Genomic DNA, 16,723 nt, shown 5'->3' with positions numbered 1-16,723 from the left:
AATCTGTGACCTTGAACAGAAGCACTTCCACACAGCAGCATTTTGTTGGAGGGCCCCACCTGTGTATGCAAATACAGTGGTACCTCGGTTCTCGAACGTAATCCATTCCAGAAGACCGTTTGACTTCTGAAACGTTCGAAAACCGAGGTGCAAAGGGCTGTCTCCAATTTCAATTGAGAAAACTGAAAAACACGCAGCGGAAGCCGTTCGACCTCCAAGGCGCGTTCGAAAACGGAAGCATTTACTTCTGGGTTTTCGCTGTTCAGGTTCCGAAACATTCGTCAGCAGAGACGTTCGAAAACCGAGGAACATGTACTGCACAGGTTCTCAAAGTGTGGATCCTTAGATAGAAGAGGGATGCTGTCAGAACGCTTTGGGATCCTCCAAAGTTTGCAGAAGTACAAGAAATATTAAGGAAAAAGCCTATGGTGGGAAGAGGACAGCCCAAAAGAGCCTGACGAGGACGGAGCGTGTTCTGTGGGCACAGAATGCTGGTGGGATGGATGGGACAGGAATAAAATGGAGGAGGGGGAACGGAATGGAGTATGCTGGAAGAGAGCATGGCTGGCTGGCTGTGCATCACACTGCAGCATTTTGTAACAAGCCCCAATTTATTTCTACATTATAAATTAGTCTTTTTAAAAAATCTGATTTCTGTTTACCATGGGACCTGCCTCTCCCTGGCAGTGGGGGCCTCAACCCATGGTTGTACTGGAGGCCTGCCACCCTCGCCCCAGAAGGAGCATTAATGGTAAGTATCCAACACACATTTGTATTGAAAGCTGCCGACTCAGTGTCCTGCTCCTGCATTTTTTAAGTTCATGTGTGAAAGGTGGAAATGAAGCATAAAATGTTTAGCGACAGGTTTCATTACTTAGGAACTTCTTAGTTTGGAAAAATGGTGAGTAAGATGGGGGATGTGATAGACGACTATAAACTTGTGGCCCCTCCAGATGTTGCTGGAGTCCCAACTCCACCATCCCCAGCCAGTGATGGGAATTGGGGAGATTCACCAACATTTGGTGTAGGGTCACTGGCTCCCCACCCCTGAAAATAATGTAATGACTTTTTCTGTGGAGAAGTTAAATACTCCTTCCCCTTCTGCGGCTGACAGGATTGGTGAGTTTTGGCAAGGGAGCACTCCTCTGGCTAGTGAGGTTTTTCCCGCTCTTTTTGCCCTATAGCAGAAGAGGATTTTCCCGCTCTTTTTGGCCTGTGGCCAATAGGCAAGCAGGACCAGAAGGTTCTGCCTCTCCGGTCTCAGGAACCCTGATTTTGCTGGTATGGGGAAGCATTTCCAATGGCAACAGCCACAGTTTAGATAAAAAAGGATTACCTCAGGAATTCACAAATATTTGAAAAGAGTTCATCCCCATAAGGGGCACCCCTGTAGTATATATATTTGGGAGCATTCCCTAGAGGCAACAATTAAAGAAAACCCCAGTTAGGTCTTCCAAATGGCTACAGTTAAAAAAATAAATTACCTCATGAATTCATGAGTTCTGAAGGGTTCCCTTCGAGTAGAGGTGAGGCGCTTTAGGCCCTCCAGATGTTGCTGGGACCACAGCACCCCATCATGCCCAACCATTGGACATGCTAGCTGTGACTGAGGGTTTTTTTATTTGTTAGTTTGGTTTTTGAGGCATACCATATCTAGAGAGCCACAGATTCTGCACCTTTAAAAAATAAAATTATTTATTTGGTTTTTCAGATTAAAGTTTTACAATCACATATCCATACAACATAAAAACAAGATTCCAAAGACTTCCCTCCTCCCCTTTGTGGGTCCTATTGTTAATCATTCCTTCCTGGATCTTTTATAATCAAATCTTTTACACTTCCGTTATGTCCAAAATTCACCGTTAGATTCCAATCCTACTAACAATTTTAACTGTTTACAATGGTTTTTAAGATAAATTACAAATTTCCCCCATTCCTTATTACAATTTTGGTCCTCCTGATTTCTGATTCTTCGGTCATTTTAACCATTTCAGAATAATCCATCAACTTCATCTGCCATTCTTCTCTGGAAGGGACTTTATCTTCTTTCCATCTCTGGGCCAATAACATCCATGCAGCTGTGGTCGCTTACATAAATACTCTTTTCTGCTCCCTTGGGATTTTGGCACCTAGAATTCCTAAAAGAAAAGCTTTGATTGTGTTTTTTAAAAAATAAATAAATATTTTAAAAATGTTTAAAATAACAGTTTCTGCGTTCTTGCTCCCGAGGATGGCCCATTAAGTTTTGTGCTACGGCGAGATGATTTTGGGACAGCCACTCTCATAACTAACCTGCACTGGGTCATTGGGAAGATAAAATGGGGTAAACTCTGTGCAAAGCTGTACCCTAACCCTGACCTCCTTAGAGGACAGGTAGCTTACAAAGCTGCACAAAGTGTCCCAGAGCTAAGCCAAGTGACCTTAGCAAGTAATTAGCAAAGAATTTGCCGCCTTGCAACACACAAAGAGAAGTGGGGTTAGAAGTCCAGGAGAATTCAGGAGGGGAGCAGTTCAACAGATCACACCTCCCAGTGGCAGATCTAATGTGAAAGGGATCAGCCATTAAGTTGTGGCTTCATATTTAAACCTCACCAATGTGCTGGAAAGGTTGTAACACAGTTGGTACAACGTTCCATGTGCGGTGGCTTTGTGAACATCTGCAGCCATTCTGGGAGACTGCACGGGAGAGAGGATCTGCTCATGGTCCGGAGGCAGGTCCATTTTACATCAGATCTGCCAGTCATTGACTCTGGCTTCACCCTACTGCTAGTTTCATCTGCCTTAACAGGCACCAGCCCTCACTGCCCTTCAGGCTAATAATAATAATAATAATAATAATAATAATGTATTATTTGACTGGGACGCGGGTGGCGCTGTGGGTTAAAGCCTCAGTGCCTAGGACTTGCCGATCGAAAGGTCGGCGGTTCGAATCCCCGCAGCAGGGTGCGCTCCCGTCGCTCGGTCCCAGCGCCTGCCAACCTAGCAGTTCGAAAGCACCCCCGGGTGCAAGTAGATAAATAGGGACCGCTTAATAGCGGGAAGGTAAACGGCGTTTCCGTGTGCTGCGCTGGCTCGCCAGATGCAGCTTGTCACGCTGGCCTCGTGACCCGGAAGTGTCTGCGGACAGCGCTGGCTCCCGGCCTAAAGAGTGAGATGAGCGCCCAACCCTAGAGTCTGTCAAGACTGGCCCGTACGGGCAGGGGTACCTTTACCTTTACCTTAATGTATTATTTATACCCCACCTATCTGGCTGGGTTTCCCCAGCCACTCTGGCAGCTTCCAACAGAATAATAATAATAATAATAATAATAATAATAATAATAATAGCAATAAAAGATCAAACATTAAAAACTTCCCTAAACAGGGCTGCCTTCAGATGTCTTCTGAAAGTCAGATATTTATTTCCTTGACATCTGATGGAAGGGCAATCCACAGGGCGGGTGCCACTACCAAGAAGCCCCTCTGCCTGGTTCCCTGTAACCTCACTTCTCGCAGAGAGGGTACTGCCAGAAGACCCTTGGAGCAGGACCTCAGTTTCCGGGCTGAACAGTGGGGGTGGAGACGCATTATCTTAATGCTGCCAACATTTTCAAGTGTACACAATTTCCCCCCATATATTCAATAAACATTTTCCAATCTTCTTTAAACGAATGTTGTTCTTGTTCTCTTATTCTGTACGTTAGATCCGCAAGCTGCTGAATAGTAGGGGTGGAGACGCTCCTTCAGGTATACTAGGCCAAAGCCGTTTAGGGCTTCAAAGGTCAGCACCTACACTTTGAATTGTGCTCAGAAATGTACTGGGAGCCAATATAGGTCTTTTAGGACTTCACATGGTTGTTTGCAAACTGGGGTGGTGAAGCTGAGTGGGGAGAAAATCCATGCATTCGTTTTGCTTTTAACTTTTTATGTTTTTTGTTGTCTGGTTTTGTGTATTTTCTATCGTTGCCAACCAATGTAACATTTTTTTTTTAAATCATACAGCAGTATGCACATTTTTAGAAATAAAATGAAATAAATAATTGCTCAGATCAAAGGCACCTGACCTTCCAGATGCTGCTGGACTATAATTCCCCACATCCCTGACTACTAGCCAGCCTCGCAAGCGATATAAGGAAGGGCTTAGGATGAGCAGCAGAGGGAGCCAAAGTCCAAGGAACCCAACAGTGGATAATCTGCAAGTTGCCTTCGAAGAGATCCTCTAGACAGCAGGTTTATTGAGCATTTATCATGATTTGCTTTGTAGGCTAGACTATAAGCCCTTCAAGGCTCTTGCTAATTTCTGATGTGATTCTGATGGCAAATTCAGGCACATAATATTTATGATGTGGAAATGGTGTACAGATGGTTGAAGCCTGCCGTTTTTCATTTGATGAGGCTGAAGAGAGGGGTTAAAAATATTTGCTGTAGTGTTGTCATGAGAAAGCTGAACAAATGTGCTTTGAATAGTTGCAGAATATGAAGATGATAAAGACTGGCAACAAGCCTAGAACAGTGCATGCCTCTCAACCATCCCGATAAAACCGGGACATCCCTTTTTTCACACGAACGCACAACAGCCATTTTAGGCACCATTATCTGGCCGCAATCTCGCAAGGTACCCCAAAACACATGTTTTTTGGGCGCTGTGCCTGAAAAAGCACTTTTTCAAGGCCATGGTCTGTGGATCACATGAGTTACATGGAAATGCAGCCCTGGAAGGTGGAGTCTTGGTTTTTCAACGCATCATGTTGGAGGGTGTGCAGTGTTTGAGGTTTTGGGGGGTTTTTTTTGCCAAAAATGAAAAATAAAATAAATGAATGATGAATGTACGGGGCCTTGGGTCTGGAGAAGAACAACCATGAAACCAGAAGGATAGGTTAAGGTGGTGTGGTAAATCAACCCAGAATTTCCCTTCTAAAAGTCTACTTTGTATATAAGAAGCCTAGTGAAGCGCCCTGAGATCTTGTGATGAAGGGCAGTGTTTAATTTAATAAATAAAAATAAATAAATAGTGTAGTAAAATTGAAGCATTGTCAAAGTAGTGATAAAGGGTAAAAGAGTAAAATTGTTTGGATTTTTTCTCTCTATATGTAAACATTCCTGCTATCTATTTCTGGCTATTGGTTCTGATCACTCACCGACAATGCACGCACAACAAACCTGCTTCTCTCAAAGACTGAATTTTTTTGTGATAAGGAAAGTGCTGAGAAAATGCATGGTAGAGAGTTGTTTAATCTCCAAATAATAGAATAAAAAAATTACAGAGTTGGAAGGGACCCTAAGGGTCAGGATGAATGCTCAAAATAGGTCTTCTGGAAGCACCCATAGTCTAGTCTTTATTGAGCATTAGTTCTGATTGGTTCGTGGGGCAGTTCTATGACTTGGAACTCAGCTACATTAGTAAATAAACAACTTGAATGTATTATAAACATGCAACAGCAGATGGCGCCAGAGAGCAGAACGTTTTTCTACGCGAATTTCCAAAGGGTTCCCCCCCCCCTTTTGTTATAATGATTAATTTCTGACTTATTTATATCATCCCCCCACCCCCCCTGTGTGTATATCCACCCAGTAAGCATTTGTGCAGCATGCACTTTATTGTCTACATTGTAGACAATACTGAGCTAGATGGAGGGCACCAGGGTGGTGAAGGCTTGCCAGCACAAATATTGAATCACGCACAAGTGTCTGCATAGGAGGGAGTGTCTATGCAAAGCAATCACAGGAAGGTTTTATGGGGTACACTGAGAGCTTCTTTCCTTCTCCGTTACCTGGCATGAGAATCCCAAGCAAGAATTGAGAAAATCTCTCAATGCTGGAGTTGACCAGTAAAAGCAGGGGTCAGCAAACTTTTTCAGCAGGGGGCTGGTCCACTGTCCATCAGACCTTGTGGGGGGCCAGACTATTTGGGGGGCGGAATGAACGATTTCCTACGCCCCACAAATAACCCAGAGACGCATTTTAAATAATAGGACACATTCTACTTATGTAAAAACCCTGATTCCCAGACCGCCTGTGGGCCGGATTTAGAAGGCGATTGGGCTGGATCCGGCTCCCGTGCCTTAGTTTGCCAACCCATGAGTAAAAGGGACCTTAATGGGAATTGTAATCCAGAACACCTGAAGCACACCGGGTTACGTACAACTTCCATTATATGACTGTGCTGATTTGGGCAAATGGGAGATGTAGTCCAAAACAGCAATTGCTCAAGAGGAGAGTTGTGAAAATGCCTTGGTGCTCTTTTCACTGGGGAGGAGATGGCCCAGAAGCCCTTTCTCTTCGTCTTGGCATTTTTACAGGGCTGGGAAGCTTTAGCCAAAGCAAGCAAGCAAACAAACAAACCTTCCTGCCATGGATTAAGGCAAACATAGGGAACCTGTGGCTCTGCAGATGCTGTTGACCTGAATCTCCCATTATTTCTGACCATTGGCCATGCTGATGGGATTTGGAATCTTAATAACATGGCTAAACTATATTTCCCATTATTTCTGACCCATGGGGCTTGCTCACTGTATCATGACGGGAGCCAGAATCCAACAACATGACGAAATTACAACTCTCACCATCCCTGGCTGGGACTGATGGGAGCTGCAGTCTAGCAACATGGTTCAACTACAACTCCCAGAATTCCTGACCATGGGCCACACTGGCTGGCTCTGATGGGACATCAGCACCTGGAGGCCCACAGGACCCTCAGCCCTGCACTTGGGCAAATCGGCAACTGTGATCCAGGGACAACTGTGGAAAAACTGACGTGTAGCAAGAGGCTTTTCCTACCACCCCTCGCCTCACCTGCTTTTGCATGCCAGTTTTCCTTGCCGTTTCGCTCCCCCACTTTTTACAAGCACCTGGCACACAAAGCAGCCTTTCAAAAAGGAAGCAGACAGGTTTGCTCTCCTGCTGCGGATCAGCCGGCTTTTTCGTCTGGAGCGCCCCAGGAGCCCCAGATGCCCTATGTTCTATTAACGGGAACAAAAGGGGCCTTTACAGATGTGAGCTAAAAGAACTGTTTTTACCGTTCTTTTGTACGGTTAAATAAAAATAAAATAAAGCCAACCCAATGCTGGCTTTTTACCTTTTAGCTCTCTGAACAGTGGGGCAGCTAGGCTGTTCTTGAATTTGAACCATCCATTGTTGGAGCCATGATGAAAATTAATATTATTAATGCTATTGTAGCAGCAGCAGCAACAATAATATGGTATTAGTACTACTACAACTTAGCACAGCTAAACACATTATACTGACCAATGATTTCAGGGTTACCAGGAACTAGAACTGGGCGTAAGAGATGATATTGCTAAAACAATATCATCAGTGTCCAGGCTGAACGATGGGCATGGACACGCTCCTAAAGGGATGAAGCCGTGACTGACAGTGACTCTCCAGGATATCAGACAGGGGATTGAACCTTAGACATTCTCTGTGCCAGACAGATGCTGTACCACTGAGCTTATGGCACTTTCCCAGTACAGCCATAAGGTAAAGGTAAAGGTACCCCTGCCCGTACGGGCCAGTCTTGACAGACTCTAGGGTTGTGCGCCCATCTCACTCAAGAGGCTGGGGGCCAATGCTGTCCGGAGACACTTCCGGGGCACGTGGCCAGCGTGACATCGCTGCTCTGGCGAGCCAGAGCCGCACACGGAAACGCTGTTTACCTTCCCGCTAGTAAGCGGTCCCTATTTATCTACTTGCACCCAGGGGTGCTTTCGAACTGCTAGGTTGGCAGGCGCTGGGACCGAACAGCGGGAGCGCACCCCGCCGCGGGGATTCGAACCGCCGACCTTTCGATCGGCAAGCCCTAGGCACTGAGGCTTTAACCCACAGCGCCACCCGCGTCCCTAGTACAGTCATACTGAGGGAATTAATATTACCACCGAAAGTGGGGTGATGGGGCCTCTACGGTGACTAAAGTCCAAAGCCTAATATTACCTGACTCCACCGGTGAGGCAATTCCTCACAGCTTGTAACAGAGGGCTAAGCTTTTGCAGCTGGGGAAGAGTCTGACTAAAGAGGGAAAGTCATGGATGATGATGTGAGTGTGTTTGGGTTGGGCTGGAGCGTAATCAAAAAGTGAGGACACCCTGCAAATATATAGATGTGGTGACTGGGCTTCTCGCATCCAAGAATGATCAGCTCCTTGAGTAACTCTGAGTCAAATCCATTTCCCTTCCAGCCCGTGTGAGGTCACCCCAGCAAGGCTACCCTAAGCTGGCTGGAGACATTTTGCTGTCTGAGGCAGAGAAGCAAATAGTGCCTCTTGTCGCCTTCCAACAGATTTGGCTTTGAAGCGGAGGTCAGGAACCTTTCTCAGCCCGAGGGCTGAATTCTCTTCTGGACCACCTTCTGAGGGCCACATGCCAGTGGTGGGCACAGGGCAATGGTTGTGAATTCCCCCTTTGCATAGTAGGCTAGTTTCTGCACACACACTCACACACCCCTCTTAGTCTTCCATCCAGACCAGCAAGAAGCATTATTACAGTTGGAGGACCGATTCCAGCCAGACAAATAAATTATGGGTGTGACGTAGGGCCAGTGAAATGTGTGGCCCTCCAGGGCTCTTTATATAGCCCTTGGAACACTTTCCAAGCCACAGCCCTCACTGGCCCGGCTTCACAGCCTCCTTGAGTGATTTTTGCCTAGGCGAGAGGTGTCCTCGAACTCCAGTAATGCCTCTCACTTTTCTGGATGGAGGGTAGATAGGGGTATTTCGTCTTTCCTGAATCTTCCAACCTTCAGCTTAACTGGATGGCCCCGACTTCTAATATTATGAGGAAGGAAGGAGATTTATCTTCAAGGTTAATTTCAATTAGGGTGCATTGCTCACATTCACGCCACACGAAGCACTCTTGTGCCACTTTTAAGGTCTTGGAGAATCCTGGGAGCTGTTGTTTGTTAAAGATGATGAGAAAACTATGGGTCTGCGAGAGGTCTTCCAACAGCCCTTAAGAAACTAGGGTTCTTTGAGGGAAGCCATGATTGTTAGTGGTATAAGAGGGCTTCAGATGCTTGGTGTGGATGTGATCACTGTGTAGTAGTTCTGAGTTGAAATGTTATCATTCAGATTTCTCCTTGTTATCATTCTCCTTTAGCTTAGCAACTCCAGATGTGAGAAACTGGCCATTCTCTTTCTCCATGCATCTAAATTTGGCAGTGGGATGGTCTTCTACCAACCAAAGCATACTTTGCACAGCCTTTTTCTTAACCTAAAAAAAGCTCCTCTTTTTATAAAGCCTGAAGTGGCTTGGAAATTCCAGGCAAGTGTTAAGAAACAATTTTGGTGTGCCGCGATCAGGAGAAATAATACTTGCTCCCTGTAGAGTTTTTCTGTCCGCCTGCATTTCTGGGACTCAGTTGGGCCATGATTATGGGCGGGTTTGGAAGGTGGGGTACAATTATGGGAGGGAATAAATGCCCTCCTTCAAAAGGTTGCAGCAACCCTGGTGTGGTTTGTGAGTGGAGTGGGTGGGGATGGTGCAGTTCAAAGTGTGAGGGCCTTAGGTTAGCAAAGTCGCATCTTCCCACCCTGCCACATCTTCATCTGTGTACACACCATACATTTAAAGCAAACATCCCAGAATCCTGGGAACTGTAGTTTACCCTTCACAGAGCCACGATTTCCCAGCAGCCTGAACACTACATCCACCTTTGCCTCTGCCCACCCCCCAACACTGGGATGTGGCCCCTAGAGCATTGTCTAGAACAGAATGTGGTCTTTGGACCGAAAAATAGTTCCCTGCCCTCTGTTTTAAACACAGTTTTCTCATTTGCCTGACTTTTCTGGGAGATCGTCTCTATCGCTGACCAGCACAGATGAGTAACAGAGCAAGGAATGTCACTTTCTGGCTCTTTGTACTGAGTTTCGGAGAGCAAATAGACTGGGCAAGGCCTCTTGGTGCTGATTTGATCTCTTTGTTATTTCCTCCCAGTCCTCTGTCTGTGATCCATCCAGAACGGAGGAGTTGGAGGAACGTTTCTCTGCAGAATCGTTAAGGATAGGAACATAGGAAGCTGCCTTCTACCAAATCAAACCATTCAGCACTGTCTGCACTGATTGGCAGTGACTCTCCAGGGTTTCAGACAGGGTTGCTGCCCAGCCTCACCTGGAAATAACATGTGAAATAGATGCTCTTAAGAAGCACGACAGCATCTTAAAAAGCAGAGACATCAGCTTGCCAACAAAGGTCCATATAGTTAAAGCTATGGCTTTCCCAGTAGTGATGTATGGAAGTGAGAGCTGGACCATCAAGAAGGCTGATCGCCGAAGAATTGATGTTTTTGAATTATGGTGCTGGAGGAGACTCTTGAGAGTCCCATGGACTGCAAGAAGATCAAATCTATCCATTCTTAAGGAAATCAGCCCTGAGTGCTCACTGGAAGGACAGATCCTGAAGCTGATGCTCCAATACTTATGAGAAGAGAAGACTCCCTGGAAAAGACCCTGATGTTGGGAAAGATGGAGGGCACAAGGAGAAGGGGACGACAGAGGACGAGATGGTTGGATAGTGTTCTTGAAGCTACCAGCATGAGTTTGACCAAACTGCGGGAGGCAGTGGAAGACAAGAGTGCACGGCGTGCTCTGGTCCATGGAGTCACGAAGAGTCAGAGACGACTAAACGACTAAACAACAACAAGAAGAAGAAGCACGAAGATAGCTCAGTCAGTAGAGCATGAGACTCTTAATCTCAGGGTTGTGGGTTCGAGCCCCACATTGGGCAAATATCCCTGCAGTGCAGGGGGTTGGACCAAATGACCCTTGTGGTCCCTTCTAACTCTACAACTCTATGATTTCTCTTCTATTGAGCTGTAGCTTCTCTCAACAATTACCACTTTAGGCTCCTCCGGGCAACCTGTTTATCCTCCTGGGTTTGTTACTGGGTAACAGGTTCCTTGTACAAAGAACACATGGAGCTTAGACAGTCCATCTAGCCCACCATCCTTTTCTCACAGCGGCCAAGCAGGACCTGAGCACAAGAAACCCTTCTATGGTTTCCAGCAACTGTTATGGAGGCACTGTGGTCTGTGGCTTGCCGAACAGAAGGTTGACAGTTCGAATCCTCGTGATGGGGTGAGCTCCTGTTGCTCTGTCCCAGCTCCTGCCAACTTAGCAGTTCGAAAGCATGCCAGTGCAAGTAGATCAATAGGTACCCCTGCAGCAGAAAGGTAAACAGTGTTTCCGTGTGCTCTGGCTTCCATCACAGTGTTCTGTTGCGCCAGAAGCGGTTTAGTCATGCTGGCCACATGACCTGGAAAGCTGTCTGTGGACAAATGCCAGCTCCCTTGGCCTGAAGCGAGATGAGTGCTGCAACCCCATAGTTGCCTTTGACTGGACTTACCGTAACTACCCATGGGTCCTTTACCTTATGGAGAAGCATTACTACAACTGTGGAGCTAGTAGTCACCCTCCTATTTGAGGATGAAATATTTGTCTAATAAGGGGTGTTCCTTCTGCTCATAAAAACAAATGTCCTTTGGCAGTGGTAGCCGGTGTGTGTGTGTGTGTGTGTGTGTGTGTGTGTGAGAGAGAGAGAGAGAGAGAGAGAGAGACCATACTTTGGTTTAATGTGGATTGTGAACCTCGTCCGTGCAGCATTCTCCTTGAAACTCCTTCTCTCCCACACTTCCTAAAAGCAGAGGATCCCAATGCCACTGATGTAGCTCTCATATTCCGATTCTCAAAGCATGAAGCCCAAATGGTTCACATTATGGAGAGGTATGGACGAGCCCTTGGCCTTAAAATAAACAGCATTTTCTTGCAAATGGTATGCGACCGAAATATAGTAAAGCAAATAGCAAACTCCCCTGCTGTAACTCTCTTTCCTCCCAGCTGTTTTTGAAAAGGTTATATAACAGTATAGGTTTTTATAGCAAGTCACCAACCAGGCATTTTTCTTTATATCTTTTTAATTTTATGCACCCACACAAGTGTGTGTGGGGAAGGGGAGAGACAATTTCCTAAGTTAATGTCTGGATATAACGCCTTTCTTTTAGAAGTGTTTTAAAAATTGCTTTCCTGGGCAAGTCTTCTGTTTTTCTAACTGGTTCCTATTAATGGTTTTGTTATGAATTCCAGGAATTCATAAAGAGGACGCTTGCCAAAAGGGGGAGAAGAGTGAATTTTGAGTGTGCTGTTCCATCCCAAGGTGTATAAATGAAAATGACTATCTGGACTGTGGAATCAATTGATGGGGGATAATAAACAATAGTTAAGCAGCATTCAGGGCTGCAAGATCTCAAGACTGTGCCAGTATTTTGTGCCAGGAGGGATTCAAGAGTATGCCAGAACTTTAGGTTTGCACGGTTAAAGTAGATTAAAGTGACTTACTTCCTGCCCCAGCACAACAATTCCACTTTTTATTTTTTTTAAAGGACTTTATGCTGTTGTGAAAGTCATGGGGAAATGTACTGGGGCCAGAGACAAGAGCATAGAAGGCAAATTTTACCCTTCTTCAGTAGGTTCGTTTCTGCACACACTCTGACACCCCCCTCTGTCCTCCAGCCAAGTAAGTAGGAAGCGTTATCAGAGTTCAAGGACACATTCTGCAATAACACTTCAGGAGGATGTGAAGCTGGGGCTGGTGAAGGGTGTTGTATGTCCTGGGGGGAGTTCTGAGGGCCAGATGAAGAGGCTCGGAGGGCCACATCTCCATTCCCCTTCCTTGCTATGTACTTAGGTATAAATATGGCTCCACTAGCCAAAGTCTATGGCTCTGCCTTCTGAGTAGGCATGCTTACATCTGCATTGTTGGTTCTGCCACGGGGAGTCTTCCATGTGGATGGGGCGCTCATTTGTGTGGGGCTAATCAGGGGCTGTAGTAGATGGTAATTAGAACACAGAAAGTACTCTGTAACACGGTGTCCATCAGGGATTCCAGGCCTGGTGAAGTCATGGGAATAATAGAGGGTTGCAACTTGCAAGCCTGTAATTGTGGCTACATGTCATTTTGCCTTTGCCGCTCAAGGAACCAGGTCCCCCCTGTTTTCTGGACTGTGTCAGCCCTGCTAGCTGGATTCAATTTAAGATGTTGCTTGATGGCGTGTGACACCAGCAAGCAGTCCTAAGATTTGCTCTGGCTGCCCCTATGGCCTGATATCTGATGAAGGACTCCCTCTGTTTTGGGCCTTGAGAGCGCAGGACTTCACCCAAATAATCCTGGGAACTGTAGTTTGTTATGAACGCCGGGAGCTGTAGCTCTGGGTAAACTACAGTTCCCAAGATTCTTGGGGAGGGAGCAAGATTCTTAGCTTTCATTGTACAGCCTTGTTTTGCCTTTTCTAGAAATGTTGGCATTCTAGAAGTTAACTCTTTGAGTTGGGGTGTTTGTTTGTTTGTTTGTTTGTTTACTTCATTTATATACTACCATTATCTTCCAAGGAGCTCAAGGTGGTATAATTGGTTCTCCCCTTCCCCATTTCATCCTCACAACAACCTTGTGAGGTAGGTTAGGCTGAGTGGCAATGACTGGCCCAAGGTCACCAGTGAGCTTCATGGCTGAGTGGGGATTCGAACCCTGGTCTCCCAGGTAATAGTCCAACACTCTAATCATTACACCACATTGGCTTAGAACAGGGCTGGCTCAACCATAGGGCAGAGTGAGACAGGACAGTTGATTATGGGTGTCATGAAAGAGCAGAAGACTGGTGCTTTAAAAACTTCTTATTACAATATTTTTACTTATGGGAAGAGATGCTTATGGGATTTTTCTGCGGCAAGTGCCAAAATTCCTTGGTCAGCCTTGGCTGCTATGCAGCTCTTTGATTGAAGGGGTGCCCTTTTCTTGTTCTGCCTCAGGCAGCCAGATGTCTTGGGATGGCCTTATATCTAATGCATGTGAAATAATGTGTGTGGACAGAGCATAACTGTGCTCTGCGTTGCTTCCATCCAGTAGTGTTGTGGCAAATTCAGAAGTGCAGCATCCCTTCATGATGCTCACACTATTGACCCCTCATAGCCACCCCCTTCTAAGATTATACAATAATCTTATAATTTTACAATTATGCAATAGTAATAATTAGGAGTGCATTGCAACCATCAGTGCAGATCTCACATGCTGCCATTCAGCTAGATCTGCTATTTTCTGTGCAAGTACATGGGCACGTACATGATTTGGAGGGCTGCAATACCTTCTTTCGGAGTGACTCAGGTTGTGTTTTCTCTGAAGCTCAATTGTATGTCGCAGAACTTGTATCCCAGTCACTTGAAACTGAAGCCCCTTGTGTTTTCGGTGTTCCTAAATGCTGTGCTTTGGAGCAGTGGCGTAGTGTGGGGGGTGCAGGGGGGGCCGGCCGCACCGGGCACAACATCTGGGGGGCGCTCGCTTGCACTCGCAGTGCTAAAATCCACGGGTTAGGGGGTGCAAATTACTTGCCTTGCCCCGGGTGCTGACAACCCACGCTACGCCACTGCTTTGGAGCATATGGTAGTAGCTAAAAAGTGCACCTATTATGCTGATTGGGCGACTCTAGGATGCTGGAGAGAGAGACCCTACTGCAGAAATAGCAATGAGTCTTATGCCCCCCCCATGTCCCAGACCACCACACCACTGTTTCCATCTCATCTCCCAGAATAATCTGTATGAAATATGGGCTACTTGGATCGACTGCTTGCTAAAACTCGGGACTGTAAGGAGGCAGCGATTCCTGTCCTCCTGTTCATCCCAATTAGCTACAGTTTGTCTTCCACTTAAACCTACATCTTGCTATCTGCTATGGCCAACACTAATGTAGTTAATAATGTAATCGATTTCTGTGAATTTCAATGGAAGGAAAATGTCAAAAACCATGTGGAAACTAATGCCATTATTTCTGTACTCGTTCACAGACAAAGAAGAGAACAATAGTGAATACCACATGGGTTCGCTTGTGTGGCTTCTTTTCCTGGCCTTGGATGGACATGCCAATGGCAGCAATTTCCCCTCCCGTTTCCATTTCTGATGGAATTCACTGACGGACCTACAGTAAAACTCCCAAGATTCAGCAGCCAGGGTCGGGAGCAAAATGGTGACTCAGGTTGGAGAAACTGTTTTAAACACAAAAGCAGTTGCATGTTTTTGCAGGACTGGAATGTGTCCTTGAACTCTGATAATGCCCCTTGTTTGCCCTAGATGGAGGATGAAGGGGTCTGGGTGTAGAAACTAGTCTACCACACAAAGCTAAAAATTTGTCTCTGGTCCCACCTTTCATTGGCATGTAGCTCCCAGAAAGTTGCACAGAAGGATTTGCGGCCCTGGAACTGAGAAAGCCTTCGCCCTTGGGCTCAGCTACATTAGTAAAGAAAAAGCATTTTATATGCGTTATAACACTGTGACACCAGATGGCGCTGTGGAGTGCCGTCTTTCACCAACGTGATTTCCCATTATGAAGTTTACAACACTTTTTTTTTTTTATGTGTCTAGATCTAGCCCTTGTTAAACATTTTACCCACCACACTGCACTCTGTATTTTGCAAAACACTGTGTCAGTATCAAGTAAATATTTTCACAAACGAGTTGCACTCAATGCTAGCCATGGCCCACTTAAGTCCATTAATTTCAGTGGGTCTACTCTTGAGTAAAACCTAGTTGGCTACGCAGCCAAATATTTTAACACACCCTGTTTTGTCTCTTTGCATTTTCCACTTGAATGCACGGAAAGACAGGCCTGCTCCGCCTTTCAGACCTTGCAGCGTGTCTGTCTTGCACCCTCCCCAAACATGATCCCAGGGCCTCTGCTCTGACATACATCCCGAATGGCCATGCTGGCCAAGAGCAGCATGAAAACCTACAGCAGCAGCCGTGAAGCAAAGCAAGGGCCCCTTCAGCCCGCAATGTAGCCAGCAGTGCTTATAGATTCCAGAGCTTAGCCTGGTGTTACTTCCGCCGTTCTGCCTTTCATTCTCCTCCAGGGAGAATTACCCAGCCAGCCTTCTGGAAACCAGGAGCACTCAAGTCATCCTATGTTTCCTATACCTCCTCTGCCGCCTCTTCTCGGAGGCCTCCTGGTGATTATGCAAAGAGTTAGTAGAGAAATGCTTGCTCCTGGAGAAGGGACCCTTTCACATGGAATCATTTACACTAGATTAGCAAATCTTTTTTTTTAAAACGAGAACTTCCCTGAACAGGAGAGTATGCAACATGGCCAAGAGTTTGCAGATACAGTTCCTCTCCTCTTCCCCACTCCCAAAAACATTATGGCCTGGATCCAGGTCCTGAGAACCAGATGCTGGGAGACAGAATCAAACTTCCCACTCGTCCCCTTCATCTGTTGTTGCTCAGACCCAGCTGGCGTGTGCAGTAGAAACCTAGAGCTGCGTCCTACTAAATCACACTCAGAGTAGGCCTATTGAAGTTAATGGACCTAGGTTACCCTATTAATTTGAATGAGTCTAGTCTAAGAAGGCAGCCCTGTATTGGGAAGTTCCTAATGTCTGACGAAACCCAGCCAGATGGGCGGGGTATAAATATAATAATAATGGTGGCGGTGATGTTGGTGATGACTAACATTGGCTACAACCTCTGTTTTATGGCTTCGCTTAGAAAAAGGACCTATCACAAGTCAACATGACCCCCCCCAAAAAATAACCTAATTATTGGTACCGTTTATGAATTGCAGCACATGAAGAAGAGTGAGTTTCAATATAATAACATATATAAAGCAGCTACAGGCATAAAAAACAGTTAAAACAATTGAATCAATAATAATAATAATAATAATATTTAAAAAGCAGGTTGTAAATACAGTGGTACCTCAGGTTAAGTACTTAATTCAT

At 45.8% G+C, this 16,723-nt stretch overlaps 1 long non-coding RNA gene across 1 annotated transcript; it reads left to right on the top strand.

The window, feature by feature from the left end:
* The first annotated feature begins 4,122 nt into the window (after positions 1-4,122).
* On the top strand, positions 4,123-15,346 carry LOC310684005. The gene is made up of 2 exons (XR_014514645.1): positions 4,123-4,209; positions 14,798-15,346. It is a non-coding gene; the product is annotated as an uncharacterized lncRNA (long non-coding RNA).
* Positions 15,347-16,723: the final 1,377 nt, after the last annotated feature.

Source organism: Podarcis tiliguerta (genome assembly GCF_965153285.1).
Source record: "Podarcis tiliguerta genome assembly, chromosome: 8".
Classification (NCBI taxonomy): Eukaryota; Metazoa; Chordata; class Lepidosauria; order Squamata; family Lacertidae; genus Podarcis; species Podarcis tiliguerta.
The sequence above is the reverse complement of the archived record's forward strand: the minus strand, read 5'-3'. Positions and strand labels throughout refer to the sequence as shown.